The sequence below is a fragment of the Oncorhynchus mykiss genome, chromosome 32 (assembly GCF_013265735.2).
Source record: "Oncorhynchus mykiss isolate Arlee chromosome 32, USDA_OmykA_1.1, whole genome shotgun sequence".
NCBI lineage: Eukaryota > Metazoa > Chordata > Actinopteri > Salmoniformes > Salmonidae > Oncorhynchus > Oncorhynchus mykiss.
In genome coordinates, this window is record NC_050572.1 from 1,280,022 (window position 1) to 1,303,930 (window position 23,909).

At 39.2% G+C, this 23,909-nt stretch overlaps 1 protein-coding gene across 1 annotated transcript in view; it reads left to right on the forward strand.

Moving 5' to 3' along the window:
* Positions 1 to 911: 911 nt before the first annotated feature.
* The window catches only part of ncaldb (neurocalcin delta b), an 80,366-nt gene continuing 57,368 nt past the window's right edge, over positions 912 to 23,909 (forward strand). The window contains exon 1 of the mRNA XM_036971390.1: positions 912 to 1,101. The gene's annotated coding sequence lies outside the window, so the exon portion shown is untranslated. The remainder of the gene's footprint in view (positions 1,102 to 23,909) is intronic.

The following is a 23,909-nucleotide window of genomic DNA, read 5'->3' on the forward strand; positions in this document are numbered from 1 at the left end:
TACTCTTACAAGGCTTGCAGACTATTTTTAATACGTTTTTACTTGCAATGATCCTGATATGTGGTTGTTTCACTTACTTCAGTTGAATACACTGTTACGAATGTTGGCAAAATGACTAACATGTAAAATGTAAATGTGTAGACCACTGCTGTACATGTCACATTATGATTCATTACACATTAATAAAACATAACATTAGGAATAACCCCACTACCACACTTTCAATGTCTGCAGGCCTTTACATGACTCAGCAGGGCACAATGGCCTGGTTTCCAAAAGCTGTCCATTAAGAAACAGTCGCTCAATCCAACCTGACTCCCAGCTAATCAGCCTGTGTACTTTGACTTCCACTGATCTATTTAACTAAAGCATGCCCTCCAATGTGAACAGACATCTGCTCTCAGCTGTAGGACAGCCGATCTGCCATAAGGATTCAGTATAGCCTTACTGTTGCACATTGGAACAATTTCAATAAAACATCTCAATGCATTGAATATACTTTGTCGCAGGACACTTTTACAAAATAATTGTTCCCTGATTAGTTGATTTTGAAAAATAATCTGTAGGCTATATTTTTACTAAAATAGAATCAGTAGTATAGTTTTAAAGGTAAGATAACATGTAAATGAGTTAAATTGGAAACATTTCGAACAGAAAATGGTTAATGTTTGTTATGTTTTTTCATAATTTGTTTACTGAGTCTTGTGTGAAGTTTTATTTTCTTGGTCTTTTTTCCTGACCACCAGTGACAGACAGAAAACCCCATTGAAGTGCTGGGTTCTAGTTGCCAAGGAAACACAGGTTTCCATTGGCCTGTAGAGTATCATGTGACCTGGGGCTTTGACATCATAGTGGGAGGGGCTAATGTTCAGCCCCTGGGCTTAGCAGAATGTTCAGGGCTATGAGGAATCTATTGGACAGTGAGTTGAAGCTGCCTAACTGAGCCACTCCTTCTCTCTTTTCCCTGCCTGCTACCTGTTGCTGCTTCAACTTTTAACCCCCAACCGTCCTCCACCAAAGTTCCTGAAGCTGCAGCAACTCGCAATTTGGGGTATACCATACATGGACTACTAGAGAGTCTTCAACAGGACCGCAAGTAACGTAAGTAAAGGGCTGATTTCTTATCTGCTGTTTCCTGTGTCTATGTCTCCTTTATCTGCTGTTTCCTGTGTCCATGTGTCTGTCTGTCTGTCTGTCTGTCTGTCTGTTTGAGTTGGGAGTCTGTCTGTGTTCTGAGTTACAGCCAGGTGCTTTCCTACTGGGTTTTAGTTGCAGCTGTGCTTTTCTACTGGGTTACAGTTGCAGCATACCCTTTGATCATGACTCTCAGTTAATTTTATTTATGTATTTATTTCACCTTTATTTAACCAGGTAGGCTAGTTGAGAACAAGTTCTCATTTGCAACTGCGACCTGGCCAAGATAAAGCATAGCAATTTGACACATACAACAACACAGAGTTACACATGGAATAAACAAAACATACAGTCAATAATACAGTAGAACAAAAGAAAACAAAAAGTCTATATACAGTGAGTGCAAATGAGGTAAACTAAGGAAATAAATAGGCCATGGTTGCGAAGTAATTACAAAATAGCAATTAAACACTGGAATGGTAGATCGGCAGAAGATGAATGTGCAGGTAGAAATACTGGGGTGCAAAGGAGCAAAATAAATAAATAAATACCAGTATGGGGATGAGGTAGGTAGTTAGATGGGCTGTTTACAGATAGGCTAAGTACAGGTGCAGTGATCTGTAAAATGCTCTGACAGCTGGTGCTTAAAGCTAGTGAGGGAGACATGAGTCTCCAGCTTCAGAAATTTTTGCAATTCGTTCCAGTCATGGGCAGCAGAGAACTGGAAGGAAAGACGACCAAAGGAGGAATTGGCTTTGGGGGTGACCAGTGAGATATACCTGCTGGAGCGCGTGCTACGAGTGGGTGCTGCTATGGTGACCAGTGAGCTGAGATAAGGTGGGGCTTTACCTAGCAGAGACTTGTAGATAACCTGTAGCCAGTGGGTTTGGCGACGAGTATGAAGCGAGGGCCAGCCAACGAGAGTGTACAGGTCGCAATGGTGGGTAGTGTATGGGGCTTTGGTGACAAAACACATGGCACTGTGATAGACTGCATCCAGTTTGTTGAGTAGAGTGTTGGAGGCTATTTTATAGATGACATCACCGAAGTCGAGGATCGGTAGGATGGTCAGTTTTACGAGGGTATGTTTGGCAGCATGAGTGAAGGATGCTTTGTTGCGATATAGGAAGCCGATTCTAGATTTCATTTTGGATTGGAGATGCTTAATGTGAGTCTGAAAGGAGAGTTTACAGTCTAACCAGACACCCAGGTATTTGTTGTTGTCCACGTATTCTAAGTCAGAGCCGTCCAGAGTACATTACATTAGGACTCTCAGTTCATTACAGTATGACTCTCAGTTCATTACATTATGACTCTCAATTCATTACATTATGACTCTCAATTCATTACATTATGACTCTCAGTTCATTACATTATGACTCTCAGTTCATTACATTATGACTCTCAGTTCATTACATTGTGACTCTCAGTTCATTACATTATGACTCTCTGTTCATTACATTATGACTCTCAGTTCATTACAGTATGACTCTCAATTCATTACATTATGACTCTCAGTTCATTACATTATGACTTGGTTCATTGCATTATGACTTGGTTCATTACATTATGACTCTCAATTCATTACATTATGACTCTCAGTTCATTACATTATGACTCTCAGTTCATTACATTATGACTCTCAGTACATTACATTATGACTCAGTTCATTACATTATGACTTGGTTCATTACATTATGACTCTCAGTTCATTACATTAGGACTCAGTTCATTACATTATGACTCTCAATTCATTACATTATGACTCTCAGTTCATTACATTATGACTCTCAGTTCATGACATTATGACTCAGTTCATTACATTATGACTTGGTTCATTGCATTATGACTCTCAGTTCATTACATTATGACTCTCAATTCATTACATTACACATAAGAGTCATTGGACGAAGGCTTCTTCTGTAGGGAGGTTTGTTAATTAAGATCCCCGACGCTCAGTCTGAACATTAACACCCGTCGCTTGCTGTACAGTGTTGGAAGCATAGGGACCTTATCTTTCATATCAGCAAAAAATACTACTAATAAAAAACAAAAGGTTAAATTGATACACACCTTGTTCCCACATGGCCATACCTCCGTGTTACAGCGCTGGTTGATGGGAAACAGATGGAAGACAAGAGGGACCACCTGTGCTAATTAGTTACATTGACGACAGAAAGTATTCACATCACTTGACTTTTTCCTCATTTTGTTGTACTACAGCCTGAATTTAAAATGGATTCAATTGAGATTTTGTGTCACTGGCCCTCAAAACAATACCCCATAATTTCAAAGTGGAATAATATTTTTTGAAATGTCAAATTAATAAAAAATGTAAAGCTGAAATGTCTTTGAGTCAATAAGTATTCAACCCCTTTGTTATGGCAAAATTAAATAAGTTGCATGGACTCACTCTATGTGTGTTAATAGTTTTTAATATGATTTTTGAATGACTAACTCATCTTTGTACCGCACACATAAAATGATCTGTAAGGTCCCTCAGTCGAGCAGTGAATTTCAAATACAGATTGTACCACAAAGATCAGGGAGGTTTTCCAATGCCTTGCAAAGAAGGGCACCTACTGGTAGATGGGTCCAAAAAAATGCAGACAATAAATATCCCTTTGAGCATGGTGAAGTTATTCATTAGGCTCAGTCACTACAAAGATACAGGCGTCCTTTCTGATTCCGTTGACGGAGAGGAGGAAAATCCCTTAGCGATTTCACCATGAGGCCAATAGTGACTTTAAAACACTCACAGAGATTAATAGCTGTGACAGGAGAAAAGTGAGGATAGATCAACAAAATGATAGTTAACTCCACAATTTTACATTTTTTATTTAACCTTTATTTATGTAGGCAAGTAATTTAAGAACAAATTCTTATTTACAATGATGGCCTAAACCGGCCAAACCTGGACGCTGGGCCAATTGTGCTCCGCCCTATGGGACTCCTAATCACGGCCGGTTGTGATACAGCCTGGATTCAAACCAGGGTGTCTGTAGTGACGCCTCTAGCACTGAGATGCAGTGCCTTAGACCTCTGCGCAACTCGGGAGCCCAATACTAACCTAAATGACAGAGTGAAAAGAAGGAAGCCTGTACAGAATACAAAAATTACAAAACATGCATCTGGTTTGCAATTCATTTTTTGTCCTGAATACAAAGCATTATGTTTGGGGCAAATCCAACTCAACACATCAAGGAGACCGACACTTCATATTTTCAAGCATGGTGGTGGCTGCATCATGTTATGGGTGTCATCGGCAAGGATTAGGGAGTTGTTTTGGGATAAAAAGAAACGGAATAGAGATAAGGACAAGCAAAATCCTACAAAACCTGGTTCAGTCTGCTTTCCACCAGACACTGGGAGATATTCACCTTTCAGTAGGGCAATAACCTAAAACACAAGGCCATATATGCACTGGAGTTGCTAACCAAGGCGACATTGAATGTTCCTGAATGGCCTAGTTATAGTTTTGACTTAAATCGTCTTGAAAATCAATAGCAACACTTGAAAATGGCTGTCTAGTAATGATCAACAATCAACCTAACAGAGCGTGAAGAATTGTTTAAAAAATAACATGGAAATATTGTAAAATCCACATGTGCAAAGTTCTTAGAGACTTACCCAGAAAGACTCACAGCTGTAATCATTCTTAGAGACTTACCCAGAAAGACTCACAGCTGTAATCACTCTTAGAGACTTACCCAGAAACACTCACAGCTGTAATCACTCTTAGAGACTTACCCAGAAAGACTCACAGCTGTAATCACTCTTAGACTTACCCAGAAAGACTCATAGCTGTAATCACACTTAGAGACTTACCCAGAAAGACTCACAGCTGTAATCACTCTTAGAGACTTACCCAGAAAGACTCATAGCTGCAATCACACTTAGAGACTTACCCAGAAACACTCACAGCTCTTAGAGACTTACCCAGAAAGACTCACAGCTGTAATCACTCTTAGACTTACCCAGAAACACTCACAGCTGTAATCACTCTTAGGGACTTACCCAGAAAGACTCATAGCTGCAATCACACTTAGAGACTTACCCAGAAACACTCACAGCTCTTAGAGACTTACCCAGAAAGACTCACAGCTGTAATCACTCTTAGACTTACCCAGAAAGACTCACAGCTGTAATCGCTCTTAGAGACTTACCTAGAAAGACTCACAGCTGTAATCACTCTTAGAGACTTACCCAGAAAGACTCACAGCTGTAATCACTCTTAGAGACTTACCCAGAAAGACGCATAGCTGTAATCACACTTAGAGACTTACCCAGAAACACTCACAGCTCTTAGAGACTTACCCAGAAAGACTCACAGCTGTAATCACTCTTAGACTTACCCAGAAAGACTCACAGCTGTAATCACTCTTAGACTTACCCAGAAAGACTCACAGCTGTAATCACTCTTAGAGACTTACCCAGAAAGACTCACAGCTGTAATCGCAGCCAAAGGGGATTCTAACATGTATTGACTCAGGGGTGTGACTACTTACAGTACCAGTCAAAAGTTTGGACACACCTCTTCATTCAAGGGTTTTTCTTTCTTTTTACTATTTTCTACATTGCAGAATAATAGTGAAGACATCAAAATGATTAAATAACACACATGGAATCATGTAGTAACCAAAAAAGTGTTAAACAAATCTAAATATAATTCATATTTGAGATTCCTCAATGTAGCCAGCCACCCTTTGCCTTGATGACAGCTTTGCACACCACATCTTCACCTAGAATGCTTTTCCAACAGTCTTGAAGGAGTTCCCACATATGCTGAGCACTTGTTGGCTGCTTTTCCTTCCCTCTGCAGTCCAACTTAACCCAAACCATCTCAACCGGGTTGAGGTCGGGTGATTGTGGAGGCCAGGTTATCTGATGTATTTGTCACTTGCGCCGAATACAACACCTTACTGTTAAATGCTTACAAGCCCTTTTAACTAACAATGCAGTTCAAGAAATAGAGCTAAGAAAATATTTACTAAATAAACTAAAGTAAAAAAGAAAATAAAAAAAATATATAAATAAATTAGCACAAGAAAATTACATAACAATAACGAGGCTATATACAGGGGTACCGAGTCAATGTGTGGCAGTACAAGTTAGTCAAGGTAATTTTTGAGGTGGCTATGCATAGATAATAAACAGCAAGTATCAGCACTGTAAAAAACAAATGGGGGGGAGTCTATGTAAATAGTCCAGATGGCCATTTGATCAATTGTTCAGCAGTCTTATGGCTTGGGGGTAGAAGCTGTTAAGGAGCTTTTGGTCCTAGACTTGGCACTCCGGTACCGCTTGCCGTGCGATAGCAAAGAGAACAGTCTATGACTTGGGTGACTGGAATCTTTGACAAGTTTTTGGGCCTTCCTCTGACATGCCTGGTAATTCATCTGGCCTGTTGCTTTCTGAATGTTGACCTGTTTAAATGTCTTGCTCATATTGGCTACAGAGAATGTGATCACACTAATATTCTCATGCATGCTTCAGTGTTGCTTGCCTCGAAGCGAGCATAAAAGGCATTTAGCTCATCTGGTAGGCTAGCGTTACTGGGCAGCTCGTGGCTGGATTTCCCTTTGTAGTCTGTAATATTTTTCAAGCCCTGAGACATCTGACGAGTGTCAGACCCGGCGTAGTAGGATAAGATCTTATTCCTTTATTGATGCCTTGCCTGTTTGATGGTTCGACTGAGGGCAGAGTGGAATTTCTTATGAACGTCCGGATTAGTTTCCCGCTCCTTGAAAGCGGCAGCTCTAGTCTTTAGCTCAGTACGGATATTTCCTGTAATCCATGGCTTCTTGTTGGGAAATGTACGTATGGTCACTGTGGGGACGACGTTGTCGATGCACTTATTGATGAAGCCGATGACTGATGTTGTATACACGTCAATGCCATTGGATGAATATATTCCAGTTTTTGCTAGCAAAACAGTCCTGTAGTGTGACATCCGCGTCATCTGACCTCTTCCGTATTGAGCGAGCCACTGGTACTTCCTGCTTTAGTTTTTGCTTGCGGATAGAGGATAGAATTATGGTCAGATTTGCCAAATGGAGGGCGGGAGAGAGCTTTCTATGCATCTCTGTGTGTCAAGTAAAGGTGGTCTAGAGTTTTTTTCCCTCTGGTTGCACATGTTGCACATGTGACATGCTGAGGTAAAACGGATTTTAGTTTGCCTGCATTAAAGTCCCCGGCCAATAGGAGCGCTGCTTCTGAATGCACATTTCCTTGTTTGCTTATGGCCTTATACAGCTGGTTGAGTGCTGTCTTAGTGCCAGCATCGGTTTGTGGTGGTAAATAGACAGCTACGAAAAATATAGATTAGAACTCTCTTGGTAGATAGTGTGGTCTACACTTTATCATGAGGTATTCTACCTCGAGACTTCTTTAATATTAGACATCTTGCACCAGCAGTTATTGACAAAAAAGACACACACCTCTGCCCCTCATCTTACCAGACATAGCTGCTCTTTCCTGCCAAAGAATGGAAAAACCAGCCAGCTCCATATTATCCATGTCATCGTTCAGCCACATCTTGGAGAAACATAAGATATTGCAGTTTTTAATGTCCCTTTGGTAGGATAGTCTATCATAGATCGTCCAGTTTGTTTTCCAATGATTGCACGTTGGCCAATAATACGGAGGAAATTGTTGGTTTACCTACTCGTCGGCAAATTCTTACAAGGCACCCCGCCCTCCTCTCCCCTTTCTTCCATATTTTCTTCACGCTGATGATGGGGATTTGGACATTCTTGGTCAAATAGCCCTTACACAGCCTGGAGGTGTGTTGGGTCATTATCCTGTTGAAAATCAAATGATAGTCCCACTAAGTGCAAACCAGATGGGATGGCGTGTCGCTGCTGAATGCCGTGGTAGTCATGCTGGTTAAGTGTGCTTTGAATTCTAAATAAATCACTGACGGTGTCACCAGCAAAGCGCCCCAACACCATCACACCTCCTCCTCCATGCCTCACGTGGGAACCACACATGCAGAGATCATCTGTTCATCTACTCTGCGTCTCACAAGGACACGGCGGTTGGAACCAAATATCTCAAATTTGGACTCATCAGACCAAAGGACAGATTTCCACCGGTCTAATGTCCATTGCCCGTGTTTCTTGGCCAAAGCAAGTCTCTTGTTCTTATTGGTGTCATTTAGTAGTTGTTTCTTTGCAGCAATTTCAACATGAAGGCCTGATTTACACAGTTTCCTCTGAACAGTTGATGTTGAGATGTGTCTGTTACTTGAACTCTGTGAAGCATTTATCTGGGCTGCAATTTCTGAGCCTGGTAACTCTAATGAACTTATCCTCTGCAACAGAGTTACTCTGGGTCTTCCTTTGCTGTGGCGGTCCTCATGAGAGCCAGTTTCATCATAACACTTGATTGTTTTTACGACTGTACTTGAAGAAAATGTTCTTGAAATGTTCCGGATTGACTGACCTTCATGTCTTAAAGTAATGATGGACTATTGTTTCTATTTGCTAATTTGATGTGAACTTGGTATTTTACCAAATAGGGCAATTTTCTGTGTACCTCCCCTACCTTGTCACAACACAACTGATTGGCTCAAATGTATTAAGAAGGAAAGAAACTCCATAAATTCACTTTTAAGAAGGCACACCTGTTAATTGAAATTCCAGGGGACTACCTCATGAAGCTGGTTGAGAGAATGTCGAGAGTGTGCAAAGCTGTAATCAAGGCAAAGGTGGCTAATTTGAAGAATCTCAAATAAAAAATATATTTTTATTGGTTTAACATTTTTTTTGGTTACAACATGATTCCATATGCGTTATTTAATAGTTTTGATGTATTCACTTTATTCTACAATGAAGAAAAACCCTTGAATGAGAAGGTTGTCCAAACTCTTGACTGGTAGTGTATGTAAATGAGACATTCCTGTATTTCATTTTCAATACATTAAACATTTTTTCTAAAAACATGTCTTCATGGGGTATTTTGTGTAAATGTATTTAATCCATTTTGAATTCAGGCTGTAACACAAAAAAAATGTGGAAAAGTCAAGGGGTATGACTACTTTCTGTAGCTCACGTGAGCCAGTCTTGGGCGAATCTAATGGCCGAAAACTGAAGGGAGAAGGCAGAATGGCTGAGAACTGTAGGAATGGAAGTTTTCCAGAGCTAGTTGCAGCAGTGCTTTTCTACTGAGTTCTAGTAGCATCCATGCTTTCCTACTGGGTTCGAATGGCAGCAGTGCTTTCCTACTGGGTTCTAGTTGCAGCAGTGCTTTCCTACTGGGTTCTATTAGCAGCAGTGTTTTCCTACTGGGTTCTAGTAGCATCCGTGCTTTCCTACTGGGTTCAAGTAGCATCCATGCTTTCCTACTGGGTTCTAGTAGCATCCATGCTTTCCTACTGGGTTCTAATAGCAGCAGTGCTTTCCTACTGGGTTCTAATAGCAGCAGTGCTTTCCTACTGGGTTCTAGTTGCAGCAGTGCTTTCCTACTGGGTTCTAATAGCAGATGTACTCTCCTACTGGGTTCTAATTGCAGCAGTGCTTTCCTACTGGGTTCTAGTAGCAGCAGTGCTTTCCTACTGGGTTCTAGTTGCAGCAGTGCTTTCATACTGGGTTCTAGTTGCAGCAGTGCTTTCCTACTGGGTTCTAATAGCAGCAGTACTCTCCTACTGGGTTCTAATTGCAGCAGTGCTTTTCTACTGGGTTCTAGTTGCAGCAGTGCTTTCCTACTAGGTTCTAGTTGCAGCAGTGCTTTCCTACTGGGTTCTAGTAGCAGTAGTGCTTTCCTACTGGGTTCTAGTAGCAGCAGTGCTTTACTACTGGGTTCTAGCAGCAGTAGTGCTTTCCTACTGGGTTCTAGTTGCAGCAGTGCTTTCCTACTGGGTTCTAGTAGCAGTAGTGCTTTCCTACTGGGTTCTAGTTGCAGCAGTGCTTTCCTACTGGGTTCTAGTTGCAGCAGTGCTTTCCTACAGGGTTCTAGTAGCAGTAGTGCTTTCCTACTGGGTTCTAGTTGAAGCAGTGCTTTCCTACTGGGTTCTAGTAGCAGTAGTGCTTTCCTACTGGGTTCTAGTTGCAGCAGTGCTTTCCTTCTGGGCTCTAGTTGCAAAGTTGACTGATTAATCCAGCTGTAATACACAATGGATGTACAGCCTGAGACATTTGTGTGAGAAATCGTGAAAATGTTCCTTACAAGCCAGAATGTAGAATGCAATTACATTAAAACTTTCTCTACAGGTTGTCTGTGCGGTTTGTACATCAGCTGCTCAAACTTTGTCCATCAGCTGATTTGTCCATCAGCTGCTCTAATCCACAGTAAATTATTGTTTACAAATGTAAAGTGTGGTAACAAAATGTAGGTAAAATCGGCCTCTGTTTTTTGTGTCCACATTTTCCAAACTGTTAAATATCTGCTCTGAATGAAGATTCACTGATGTCTGCAGAAACAATGGGGTGTCAGATATGACATGACACCACATCTCTTTTGTTTATTGAAGTACAGTAAGTGATGTGGATTTACACCCGGAAACGGAATTGTATCATGGGTCCCTGATCTGTACTATGCTTCATTATGGATATGAATGTCATTCTCTTCATGGGGCTGTATTCTGAATAGGTACAAAAAGGTCCTCATTTGGGTATTATTCTACACACTGGCTGTTATTTTAATGAGCTCCGCCCCCAACAAGACCACATTTGGTTGATCCTGACTGGATCTAATCTGAACTAATCATAGACGAGTTTGGATATCAAAGTTCTGTACAGTAAATTAGAGTAGAGTAGATTGCAGTAGAGTAGAGTACAGTAGAGTTTAGTAGAGTGTAGTACGGTAGAGTATAGTACAGTACAGTACAGTAAAGTAGTGCATAATTCAGTAGAGTATAGTTCTGTACAGTAAAGTAGAGTAGAGTATAGTTCCATGCAGTAAAGTAGAGTAGATTCAGGACAGTACAGTCAAGTAGAGTTCAGTACAGTACAAAAGTAGAGTATAGTATAGTATAATACAATAAGATAAGAGTAGAGTTCAGTAGAATGCAGTACAGTAGAGTTATGTAAAGTAGATTACAGTAAAAGGAGAGTTCAGTAGAGTAGAGTTCAGTAAAGAAGTAGAGTAGTTTATAGTTCATTACTGTAAAGTAGAGTATAGTTCAGTACAGTAGAGTAGAGCCGAGTTAAGTAGAGTATAGTAGCGTACAGTACAGTATAGTTCATTACAGTAGAGTACAGTTCAGTACAGTAGAGTATAGTTCAGTACAGTAGAGTATAGTTCATTACAGTCAATTAGAGTTCAGTACAGTAGAGTAGAGTTCAGTACAGTAAAGTAGAGTTCAGTACAGTAGAGTAGAGTTCAGTACAGTAGAGTAGAGTTCAGTACAGTAGAGTAGAGTTCAGTACAGTAGAGTTCAGTACAGTAGAGTATAGTTCAGTACAGTAAAGTAGAGTTCAGTACAGTAGAGTAGAGTTCAGTACAGTAGACTTCAGTATAGTTCATTACAGTAGAGTAGAGTTCAGTACAGTAGAGTTCAGTATAGTTCATTACAGTAGAGTACAGTTCAGTACAGTAGAGTACAGTTCAGTACAGTAGAGTATAGTTCAGTACAGTAAAGTAGAGTTCAGTACAGTAGAGTTCAGTACAGTAAAGTAGAGTTCAGTACAGTAGAGTAGAGTTCCGAACAATAAAATAGAGTTCAGTACAGTAAAGTATAGTTCAGTACAGTAAAATACAGTTCATTACAGTAAAGTAGAGTTCAGTACAGTACAGTAGAGTTCAGTACAGTAGAGTTCAGTATAGTTCAGTACAGTAGAGTATAGTTCAGTACAGTAGAGTATAGTTCATTACAGTCAATTAGAGTTCAGTACAGTAGAGTATAGTTCAGTACAGTAGAGTATAGTTCATTACAGTCAATTAGAGTTCAGTACAGTAGAGTAGAGTTCAGTACAGTAAAGTAGAGTTCAGTACAGTAGAGTAGAGTTCAGTACAGTAGAGTAGAGTTCAGTACAGTAGAGTAGAGTTCAGTACAGTAGAGTTCAGTACAGTAGAGTATAGTTCAGTACAGTAAAGTAGAGTTCAGTACAGTAGAGTAGAGTTCAGTACAGTAGACTTCAGTATAGTTCATTACAGTAGAGTAGAGTTCAGTACAGTAGAGTTCAGTATAGTTCATTACAGTAGAGTACAGTTCAGTACAGTAGAGTATAGTTCAGTACAGTAAAGTAGAGTTCAGTACAGTAGAGTAGAGTTCCGAACAATAAAATAGAGTTCAGTACAGTAAAGTATAGTTCAGTACAGTAAAATACAGTTCATTACAGTAAAGTAGAGTTCAGTACAGTAGAGTAGAGTTCAGTACAGTAGAGTTCAGTATAGTTCATTACAGTAGAGTACAGTTCAGTACAGTAGAGTACAGTTCAGTACAGTAGAGTATAGTTCAGTACAGTAAAGTAGAGTTCAGTACAGTAGAGTTCAGTACAGTAAAGTAGAGTTCAGTACAGTAGAGTAGAGTTCCGAACAATAAAATAGAGTTCAGTACAGTAAAGTATAGTTCAGTACAGTAAAATACAGTTCATTACAGTAAAGTAGAGTTCAGTACAGTAGAGTACAGTTCAGTACAGTAGAGTAGAGTTCCGTACAATGAAATAGAGTTCAATACAGTAGAGTAGAGTTCAGTACAGTAAAGTAGAGTTCAGAACAGTAGAGTAGAGTTCCGTACAATAACATAGAGTTCAATACAGTAAAGTAGAGTATAGTTCAGTACAGTAGAGTACAGTTCAGTACAGTAGAGTACAGTTCAGTACAGTAGAGTACAGTTTAGGGAAGGGCTTTTGAAATTATTTCAGTATTCGAAGAGTTCAGTAGAGTAGAGTAGAGTTCAGTAAAGAAGTAGAGTAGTTTATAGTTCATTACTGTAAAGTAGAGTATAGTTCAGTACAGTAGAGTAAAGTTCCGTACAATAAAATAGAGTTCAATACAGTAGAGTAGAGTTCAGTACAGTAAAGTAGAGTTCAGAACAGTAGAGTAGAGTTCCGTACAATAAAATAGAGTTAAGTAAAGTAGAGTATAGTTCAGTACAGTAAAGTAGAGCCGAGTTAAGTAGAGTATATTAGCGTACAGTAGAGTACAGTACAGTATAGTTCATTACAGTAGAGTACAGTTCAGTACAGTAGTGTACAGTTCAGTACAGTAGAGTATAGTTCAGTACAGTAGAGTATAGTTCATTACAGTCAAGTCGAGTTCAGTACAGTAGAGTAGAGTTCAGTACAGTAGAGTTCAGTATAGTTCATTACAGTAGAGTACAGTTCAGTACAGTAGAGTATAGTTCAGTACAGTAAAGTAGAGTTCAGTACAGTAGAGTAGAGTTCAGTGCAGTAGAGTAGAGTTCAGTACAGTAGAGTAGAGTTCAGTACAGTAGAGTTCAGTACAGTAGAGTATAGTTCAGTACAGTAAAGTAGAGTTCAGTACAGTAGAGTAGAGTTCAGTACAGTAGACTTCAGTATAGTTCATTACAGTAGAGTAGAGTTCAGTACAGTAGAGTAGAGTTCCGTACAATAAAATAGAGTTCAGTACAGTAAAGTATAGTTCAGTACAGTAAAATACAGTTCATTACAGTAAAGTAGAGTTCAGTACAGTAGAGTACAGTTCAGTACAGTAGAGTAGAGTTCCGTACAATAAAATAGAGTTCAATACAGTAAAGTAGAGTATAGTTCAGTACAGTAGAGTACAGTTCAGTACAGTAGAGTACAGTTCAGTACAGTAGAGTACAGTTTAGGGAAGGGCTTTTGAAATTATTTCGGTATTCGAAGAGTTCAGTAGAGTAGAGTATAGTTCAGTAAAGAAGTAGAGTAGTTTATAGTTCATTACTGTAAAGTAGAGTATAGTTCAGTACAGTAGAGTAGACTTCCGTACAATAAAATAGAGTTAAGTAAAGTAGAGTATAGTTCAGTACAGTAAAGTAGAGCCGAGTTAAGTAGAGTATAGTAGCGTACAGTAGAGTACAGTACAGTATAGTTCATTACAGTAGAGTACAGTTCAGTACAGTAGTGTACAGTTCAGTACAGTAGAGTTTAGTTCAGTACAGTAGAGTATAGTTCATTACAGTCAAGTCGAGTTCAGTACAGTAGAGTAGAGTTCAGTACAGTAGAGTTCAGTATAGTTCATTACAGTAGAGTACAGTTCCGTACAGTAGAGTATAGTTCAGTACAGTAAAGTAGAGTTCAGTACAGTAGAGTAGAGTTCAGTACAGTAGAGTAGAGTTCAGTACAGTAGAGTAGAGTTCAGTACAGTAGAGTAGAGTTCAGTACAGTAGAGTTCAGTACAGTAGAGTATAGTTCAGTACAGTAAAGTAGAGTTCAGTACAGTAGAGTAGAGTTCAGTACAGTAGACTTCAGTATAGTTCAGTACAGTAAAGTAGAGTTCAGTACAGTAGAGTACAGTTCAGTACAGTAGAGTAGAGTTCCGTACAATAAAATAGAGTTCAATACAGTAAAGTAGAGTATAGTTCAGTACAGTAGAGTACAGTTCAGTACAGTAGAGTACAGTTCAGTACAGTAGAGTACAGTTTAGGGAAGGGCTTTTGAAATTATTTCGGTATTCGAAGAGTTCAGTAGAGTAGAGTATAGTTCAGTAAAGAAGTAGAGTAGTTTATAGTTCATTACTGTAAAGTAGAGTATAGTTCAGTACAGTAGAGTAGACTTCCGTACAATAAAATAGAGTTAAGTAAAGTAGAGTATAGTTCAGTACAGTAAAGTAGAGCCGAGTTAAGTAGAGTATAGTAGCGTACAGTAGAGTACAGTACAGTATAGTTCATTACAGTAGAGTACAGTTCAGTACAGTAGTGTACAGTTCAGTACAGTAGAGTATAGTTCAGTACAGTAGAGTATAGTTCATTACAGTCAAGTCGAGTTCAGTACAGTAGAGTAGAGTTCAGTACAGTAGAGTTCAGTATAGTTCATTACAGTAGAGTACAGTTCAGTACAGTAGAGTATAGTTCAGTACAGTAAAGTAGAGTTCAGTACAGTAGAGTAGAGTTCAGTACAGTAGAGTAGAGTTCAGTACAGTAGAGTAGAGTTCAGTACAGTAGAGTAGAGTTCAGTACAGTAGAGTTCAGTACAGTAGAGTATAGTTCAGTACAGTAAAGTAGAGTTCAGTACAGTAGAGTAGAGTTCAGTACAGTAGACTTCAGTATAGTTCATTACAGTAGAGTAGAGTTCAGTACAGTAGAGTTCAGTATAGTTCATTACAGTAGAGTACAGTTCAGTACAGTAGAGTACAGTTCAGTACAGTAAAGTAGAGTTCAGTACAGTAGAGTAGAGTTCCGTACAATAAAATAGAGTTCAGTACAGTAAAGTATAGTTCAGTACAGTAAAATACAGTTCATTACAGTAAAGTAGAGTTCAGTACAGTAGAGTACAGTTCAGTACAGTAGAGTAGAGTTCCGTACAATAAAATAGAGTTCAATACAGTAGAGTAGAGTTCAGTACAGTAAAGTAGAGTTCAGAACAGTAGAGTAGAGTTCCGTACAATAAAATAGAGTTCAATACAGTAAAGTAGAGTATAGTTCAGTACAGTAGAGTACAGTTCAGTACAGTAGAGTACAGTTCAGTACAGTAGAGTACAGTTTAGGGAAGGGCTTTTGAAATTATTTCGGTATTCGAAGAGTTCAGTAGAGTAGAGTAGAGTTTAGTAAAGAAGTAGAGTAGTTTATAGTTCATTACTGTAAAGTAGAGTATAGTTCAGTACAGTAGAGTAGAGTTCCGTACAATAAAATAGAGTTAAGTAAAGTAGAGTATAGTTCAGTACAGTAAAGTAGAGCCGAGTTAAGTAGAGTATAGTAGCGTACAGAAGAGTACAGTACAGTATAGTTCATTACAGTAGAGTAGAGTTCAGTACAGTAGTGTACAGTTCAGTACAGTAGAGTATAGTTCAGTACAGTAGAGTATAGTTCATTACAGTCAAGTTGAGTTCAGTACAGTAGAGTAGAGTTCAGTACAGTAGAGTTCAGTAAAGTTCATCACAGTAGAGTAGAGTTCAGTACAGTAGAGTATAGTTCAGTACAGTAGAGTAGAGTTCAGTACAGTAGAGTAGAGTTCAGTACAGTAGAGTTCAGTACAGTAGAGTATAGTTCAGTACAGTAAAGTAGAGTTCAGTACAGTAGAGTAGAGTTCAGTACAGTAGAGTTCAGTATAGTTCATTACAGTAGAGTACAGTTCAGTACAGTAGAGTACAGTTCAGTACAGTAAAGTAGAGTTCAGTACAGTAGAGTAGAGTTCCGTACAATAAAATAGAGTTCAATACAGTAGAGTAGAGTTCAGTACAGTAAAGTAGAGTTCAGAACAGTAGAGTAGAGTTCCGTACAATAAAATAGAGTTCAATACAGTAAAGTAGAGTATAGTTCAGTACAGTAGAGTACAGTTCAGTACAGTAGAGTACAGTTCAGTACAGTAGAGTACAGTTTAGGGAAGGGCTTTTGAAATTATTTCGGTATTCGAAGAGTTCAGTAGAGTAGAGTAGAGTTCAGTAAAGAAGTAGAGTAGTTTATAGTTCATTACTGTAAAGTAGAGTATAGTTCAGTACAGTAGAGTAGAGTTCCGTACAATAAAATAGAGTTAAGTAAAGTAGAGTATAGTTCAGTACAGTAAAGTAGAGCCGAGTTAAGTAGAGTATAGTAGCGTACAGTAGAGTACAGTACAGTATAGTTCATTACAGTAGAGTACAGTTCAGTACAGTAGTGTACAGTTCAGTACAGTCAAGTCGAGTTCAGTACAGTAGAGTAGAGTTCAGTACAGTAAAGTAGAGTTCAGTACAGTAGAGTAGAGTTCAGTACAGTAGAGTAGAGTTCAGTACAGTAGAGTAGAGTTCAGTACAGTAGAGTTCAGTACAGTAGAGTATAGTTCAGTACAGTAAAGTAGAGTTCAGTACAGTAGAGTAGAGTTCAGTACAGTAGACTTCAGTATAGTTCATTACAGTAGAGTAGAGTTCAGTACAGTATAGTTGAGCATAGTTCATTACAGTAGAGTACAGTTCAGTACAGTAGCGTACATTTCAGTACAGTAAAGTAGAGTTCAGTACAGTAGAGTAGAGTTCCGTACAATAAAATAGAGTTCAGTACAGTAAAGTATAGTTCAGTACAGTAAAATACAGTTCATTACAGTAAAGTAGAGTTCAGTACAGTAGAGTACAGTTCAGTACAGTAGAGTAGAGTTCCGTACAATAAAATAGAGTTCAATACAGTAGAGTAGAGTTCAGTACAGTAAAGTAGAGTTCAGAACAGCAGAGTAGAGTTCAGTACAGTAGAGTAGAGTTCAGTACAGTAGAGTAGAGTTCCGTACAATAAAATAGAGTTCAATACAGTAGAGTAGAGTTCAGTACAGTAAAGTAGAGTTCAGTACAGTAGAGTAGAGTTTAATACAGTAAAGTAGAGTATAGTTCAGTACAATAGAGTACAGTTCAGTACAGTAGAGTAGAGTTCCGTACAATAAAATAGAGTTCAATACAGTAGAGTAGAGTTCAGTACAGTAAAGTAGAGTTCAGAACAGCAGAGTAGAGTTCAGTACAGTAGAGTAGAGTTCAGTACAGTAGAGTAGAGTTCCGTACAATAAAATAGAGTTCAATACAGTAGAGTAGAGTTCAGTACAGTAAAGTAGAGTTCAGTACAGTAGAGTAGAGTTCAATACAGTAAAGTAGAGTATAGTTCAGTACAATAGAGTACAGTTCAGTACAGTAGAGTACAGTTCAGTACAGTAGAGTACAGTTTAGGGAAGGGCTTTTGAAAAGTAAAGAAGTAAAGAAGTAGAGTAGTTTATAGTTCATTACTGTAAAGTAGAGTATAGTTCAGTACAGTAGAGTAGAGTTCCGTACAATAAAATAGAGTTAAGTAAAGTAGAGTATAGTTCAGTACAGTAAAGTAGAGCCGAGTAAAGTAGTTCAAACGTTGTCAGCTCCACTATGAACTTTACGTCACTGGTTACTTTGTGTGAAATTACTTAATTGTGAAATGTTTTTTGCAATGGGAAGTAATAGCTGTACATTTCAACTGGGAAATGATTAATGGTTGTGTTTTTGTATTCTTATGCTTATCCTTGAACATCGTGCTGTGTGTGACTGCTGTTCTTCCATCAGCCCTGTCTGATGGTGTAGTGGTGCTTTACCATCATGCTGTGTGTGACTGCTGTCCTTCCATCAGGCCTGTCTGGTGGTGTAGTGGTGCTTTACCATCATGCTGTGTGTGACTGCTGTCCTTCCATCAGCCCTGTCTGGTGGTGTAGTGGTGCTTTACCATCATGCTGTGTGTGACTGCTGTCCTTCCATCAGCCCTGTCTGGTGGTGTAGTGGTGCTTTACCATCATGCTGTGTGTGACTGCTGTTCTTCCATCAGCCCTGTCTGATGGTGTAGTGGTGCTTTACCATCATGCTGTGTGTGACTGCTGTCCTTCCATCAGTCCTGTCTGGTGGTGTAGTGGTGCTTTACCATCATGCTGTGTGTGACTGCTGTCCTTCCATCAGCCCTGTCTGGTGGTGTAGTGGTGCTTTACCATCATGCTGTGTGTGACTGCTGTTCTTCCATCAGCCCTGTCTGATGGTGTAGTGGTGCTTTACCATCGTGCTGTGTGTGACTGCTGTCCTTCCATCAGCCCTATCTGGTGGTGTAGTGGTGCTTTACCATTGTGCTCTGTGTGACTGCTGTCCTTCCATCAGCCCTGTCTGGTGGTGTAGTGGTGCTTTACCATCATGCTGTGTGTGACTGCTGTCCTTCCATCAGCCCTGTTTGGTGGTGTAGTGGTGCCTTTAGAAGTGGGTAGACTCTAATTTTGCCAAAAAGTTCCAGATGGCCAGATTTTCACTCTCAAAATCACACTTTTTTTATATAGAAAATAAATAAATATGTGATGGTCTAAGTCAACACTATAAACCACATCAATCTGATTGGTTGGGCCTGTCAGGGACTGTCTCCCCAGGCTCATCCATGTCTACACCCCTGATGCGAACAGCCTATGATGGCAATTGCGCATTACAAATAGCCTACTAACCAACACTTCAGACCAAACTTTTTCAATACCTGGTTTACATACTCCTTGTTGCCTTAGTTAGCATTTACTGGTAGATGTAATACGTTTAAACATCTTTACTACACTACCTGCTACCAATGTCATCCTTCTGTGAGCTGCTCCATGCCAAAACCAGCTGAGAGCTGCACACACTTGCTACAAAGCCATAAAAGCTAGAATATGCATATTATTAGTATATTTGGATAGAAAACACTCTGAAGTTTCTAAAACTGTTTGAATGATGTCTGTGAGTATAACAAAACTCATATGGCAGGCAAAAACCCAAGAAAATATCCAACCAGGAAGTGGGAAATCTGAGGTTGGTTGATTTTCAACTCAGCTCCTATTGAAGATACAGCGGGATATTGGTCATGTTGCACTTCCTAATGCTTCCACTAGATGTCAATAGTCTTTAGAACTTTGTCTGATGCTTCTACTGTGAAGTGGGGCCGAAGGAGAAGGGAATGAGTAAGGTCTGCCATAAGCTGACCATGCTCTGACCATGCGCGTTCACAAAAGAGGGAGCTCTGTTCCATCTCACTTCTGAAGACAATGGAATTCTCTGGTTGGAACATTATTGAAGATTTATGTTAGAAACATCCTAAATATTGATTCAATACATCGTTTGACATGTTTCTACTGACTGTAACGGAACTTTTTGACATTTCCAAAAAGGTTTGGTATAACTCAACTGCTTTTCCCGGACTTAAAGGCTTTAATTGCATGAAGAAGTTCCTCCTCTGTAATTTGGCCTACACATGAGTCTTTCTGTACAGCTGTTAATTTCACATTATTTACATTATCTTTCAAAATATTGTTTGGTGAATCATGGTTGACTCTGTCATTTCTAACAAGTTTCAATAAGTTATTTTTGGTCGCATCTCTATCTTGAAGATTAATAAAGATATTGGTGCATTTTCCACTATATTCCATACAGTTCGCTTTATTTAAAAAATATACATTACGCTTGATCTTTCTTGAATAAGTTCCTCCATTACTTTTTTCCCTCTAACGTATTCTGTGCCTCTATGATACAGTTTTTATTGCTATCTACAGTAGTTGGCATTCTTGGGCACAGGGACTATGCTGGTCTGTTTGAAACAGACTGGGTCAGGGAGAGGTTGAAAATGTAATTGAAGACACTTGCCAGCTGGTCAGCGCCTGCTATGGGTACGTGTTCGTCTGGCACTGCGGCATTGTGAATGTTAACCTTTTTAAAGACTCACATTGGCTACAGAGAGCGTGATCAACCAGTCATCCGGAACAGCATCACTGGGCAGCTCGCGGCTGGGTTTCCCTTTGTAATCCGTGATAGTTGTCAAGCCCTGCCACATCTGACCAGCATCAGAGACGGTGTAGTTGGATTCAATCTTAGTCCTGTATTGACGCTTTGTCTGTTTACAGTGTTTGACGAGAATTGACTACAAAGTGTAAAATAGGAACATTTTGGTAATGAAGTCAGTCTCGTCCAAAACTGAATGTTGTGTAAATCCATTTGAACTCAATCCCTTTTTCACAGCACCCGTTTTGATTCAAACAAAACCTTCCATACATATTTGTCCATTGTGGAAGTGCTCAAAAAGGGACATATGGACCTGAATGACAAAAGTTGACCTATTTACCATATCCCACCATACCATGAAACATCTATGTCTTCATCACTGGAAAATATAAATTATTGATATTCATATTATTTCAAGCTTAAAAAACGACTTTCTAATTAAAAAAATACTAACTTAAAAAATATACTACGTTTACCTTAAAAGTAAAGTATCTAAAAATGGGTTTTATTCTTCATATTTGTATATGTTTTAGCTTAGACCCTATTTTACATCATCTGAGGTGTTTGTGTTGAGGCCCACATCGGTTGAGACACAACATGCTCTTGAATACAGGGTGGGTCTCATGTTTTGGCTGATAAATGTACTAAAATGGGAATAACATTTAAGTTTTGACTTTCAAATGGTACCATAAAGATGATTAGAGGTCCACACATCAGAGAATGTTGACTTGAATGGGAATATCAGTTGTTTTAAATGATTCTGTCAATCCTCTATAGGAAATCTATAGGAAATGATAGACATATGATGATAACAATATTTTTTTATTTTTTATTTTGTATTTTATTTAACCTTTATTTAACCTGGTAGGCAAGTTGAGAACAAGTTCTCATTTACAATTGTGACCTGGCCAAGATAAAGCAAAGCAGTTCGACACATACAACGACACAGAGTTACACATGGAGTAAAACAAACATACAGTCAAGAATACAGTAGAAACATAAGTCTATATACAATGTGAGCAAATGAGGTGAGATAAGGGAGTTAAAGGCAAAAAAAGGCCATGGTGGCAAAGTAAATACAATATAGCAAGTAAAACACTGGAATGGTAGATTTGCAGTGGAAGAATGTGCAAAGTAGACATACAAATAATGGGGTGCAAAGGAGCAAAATATATAAATAAATAAATACAGTAGGGAAAGAGGTAGTTGTTTGGGCTAAATTATAAATGGGCTATGTACAGGTGCAGTAATCTGTGAGCTGCTCTGACAGCTGGTGCTTAAAGCTAGTAAGGGAGATAAGTGTTTCCAGTTTCAGAGATTTTAGTAGTTCGTTCCAGTCATTGGCAGCAGAGAACTGGAAGGAGAGGCGGCCAAAGAAAGAATTGGTTTTGGGGGTGACCAGAGAGATATACCTACTGGAGCGCGTGCTACAGGTGGGTGATGCTATGGTGACCAGTGAGCTGAGATAAGGGGGGACTTTACCTAACAAGGTCTTGTAGATGACATGGAGCCAGTGGGTTTGGCGACAAGTATGAAGCGAGGGCCAGCCAACAAGAGCGTACAGGTCGCAATGGTGGGTAGTATAAGGGGCTTTGGTGACAAAACAGATGGCACTGTGATAGAGTGCATCCAGTTTCTTGAGTAGGGTATTGGAGGCTATTTTGTAAATGACATCGCCGAAGTCGAGGATTGGTAGGATGGTCAGTTTTACAAGGGTATGTTTGGCAGCATGTTTGGCAGCATGCTTTGTTACGAAATAGGAAGCCAATTCTAGATTTGACTTTGGATTGGAGATGAGATAGACATGACATGTTATGAGATAGACAATAGACATGACATGTTGAGAAAGTTGATGAAAGAAATCAGACAGGCCAAGGCAAACTTTTTTATTAACATAATTGGTGAAGCAAAGGGAAATTCTAAATTGATCTGGGAGAATCTAAAGTTAACAGGGAAAGACCATAGAAACACTGCAAAAAGACTAGAAATCATGGTGAATGACAATCTAACACAGGATGCAGTCGAAATAGCAATAGCCTTCAATTCCTACTGTATTTACTCTGGCAGGGTACTGACACAGAACCCGTCCACTGTTTTTTTGGGCTCAGTGCTAGTGAATGACACTCAACCTGTCTTCATCATAAGCGAGGTTTCTGATTCAAAGGTGAACAAGGTGATTAGCTCACTAAAGAACTCTAAAGCCAAAGATGTGTTTGGGCTGGACTCTACCTTTCTTAAAAACTACAAAGAGTCACTCATTGGCCCCACCAACACATCTATTGGTCCATACCCTTGGTGTTTCCAATAATAATGGCCATCTTTAAATCGGTGACCCTGCTGACGTGAGCAACTACAGGCCCAATGACTGGAATGAATTGCAAAAATCACTGAAGCTGGAGACTCATATCTCCCTCACTAACTTAAAGCAACAGCTATCAGAGCAGCTTACAGATCATTGCACCTGTACATAGCCATCTGTAAATAGCCCATCCAACTACCTCATCCCCATATTGTTATTTATTTGATTTATATATGTATATTTTTTGCTCCTTTGCACCCCAGGATCTCTACTTGCACATGCATCTTCTGCACATCTATCACTCCAGTGTTTATTTGCTATATTGTAATTACTTCGCCACTACGGCCTATTTATTACCTTACCTTACTAATCTTACTTAATCTTACTTCATTTGCACACACTGTATATAGATTCTTCTATTGTGTTATTGACTGTACATTTATTTATTCCATGTGTAACTCTGTGTTGTTATTTGTGTCACACTGCTTTGCTTTATCTTGGCCAGGTCGCAGTTGTAAATGAGAACTTGTTCTTAACTGGCCGGATGGTTAAATAAAGGGGAAATAAAATAAATTAGTATACTACCTGTGGTGTCGAAGGTTGTTGAAAAGTGTGTAGCAGAACAACTGATTGCCCACCTCAACAACAGCCCCTTCACATTACACTCCATGCAGTTTGGCTTCAGAGTGAAACACTCCACAGAAACGGCCAACTGCTTTCTTCTGGAAAATGTGAAGTCCTGTGGGGCTGGGGCTGTGTTTCTGGGCCTAAGGAAGGCTTTTGATACTGTTAACCTCTCTGGGATCGTTCGGGACGCTGGCGTCCCACCTCGCCAAAAGCCAGTGAAATTGCAGGGCGCCAAATTCAAACCAACAGAAATCTCATAATTAAAATTCCTCAACCATACAAGTATTATACACCATTTTAAAGATTCACTTTTCGTTAATCCAACCGCAGTGTACGATTTCAAAAAGTTTTTAGGCGAAAGCAGAACATGTTAGGTCAGCAACTAGTCACAGAAAGCATTCAGCCATTTTCCAACCAAAGAGAGGTGTCACAAAAAGCAGAAATATAGATAAAATGAATCACTAACCTTTGACGATCTTCATCAGACGGCACTCCCAGGACTCAATGTTACACAATACATGTATGTTTTATTCGATCAAGTTCATATTTATATCCA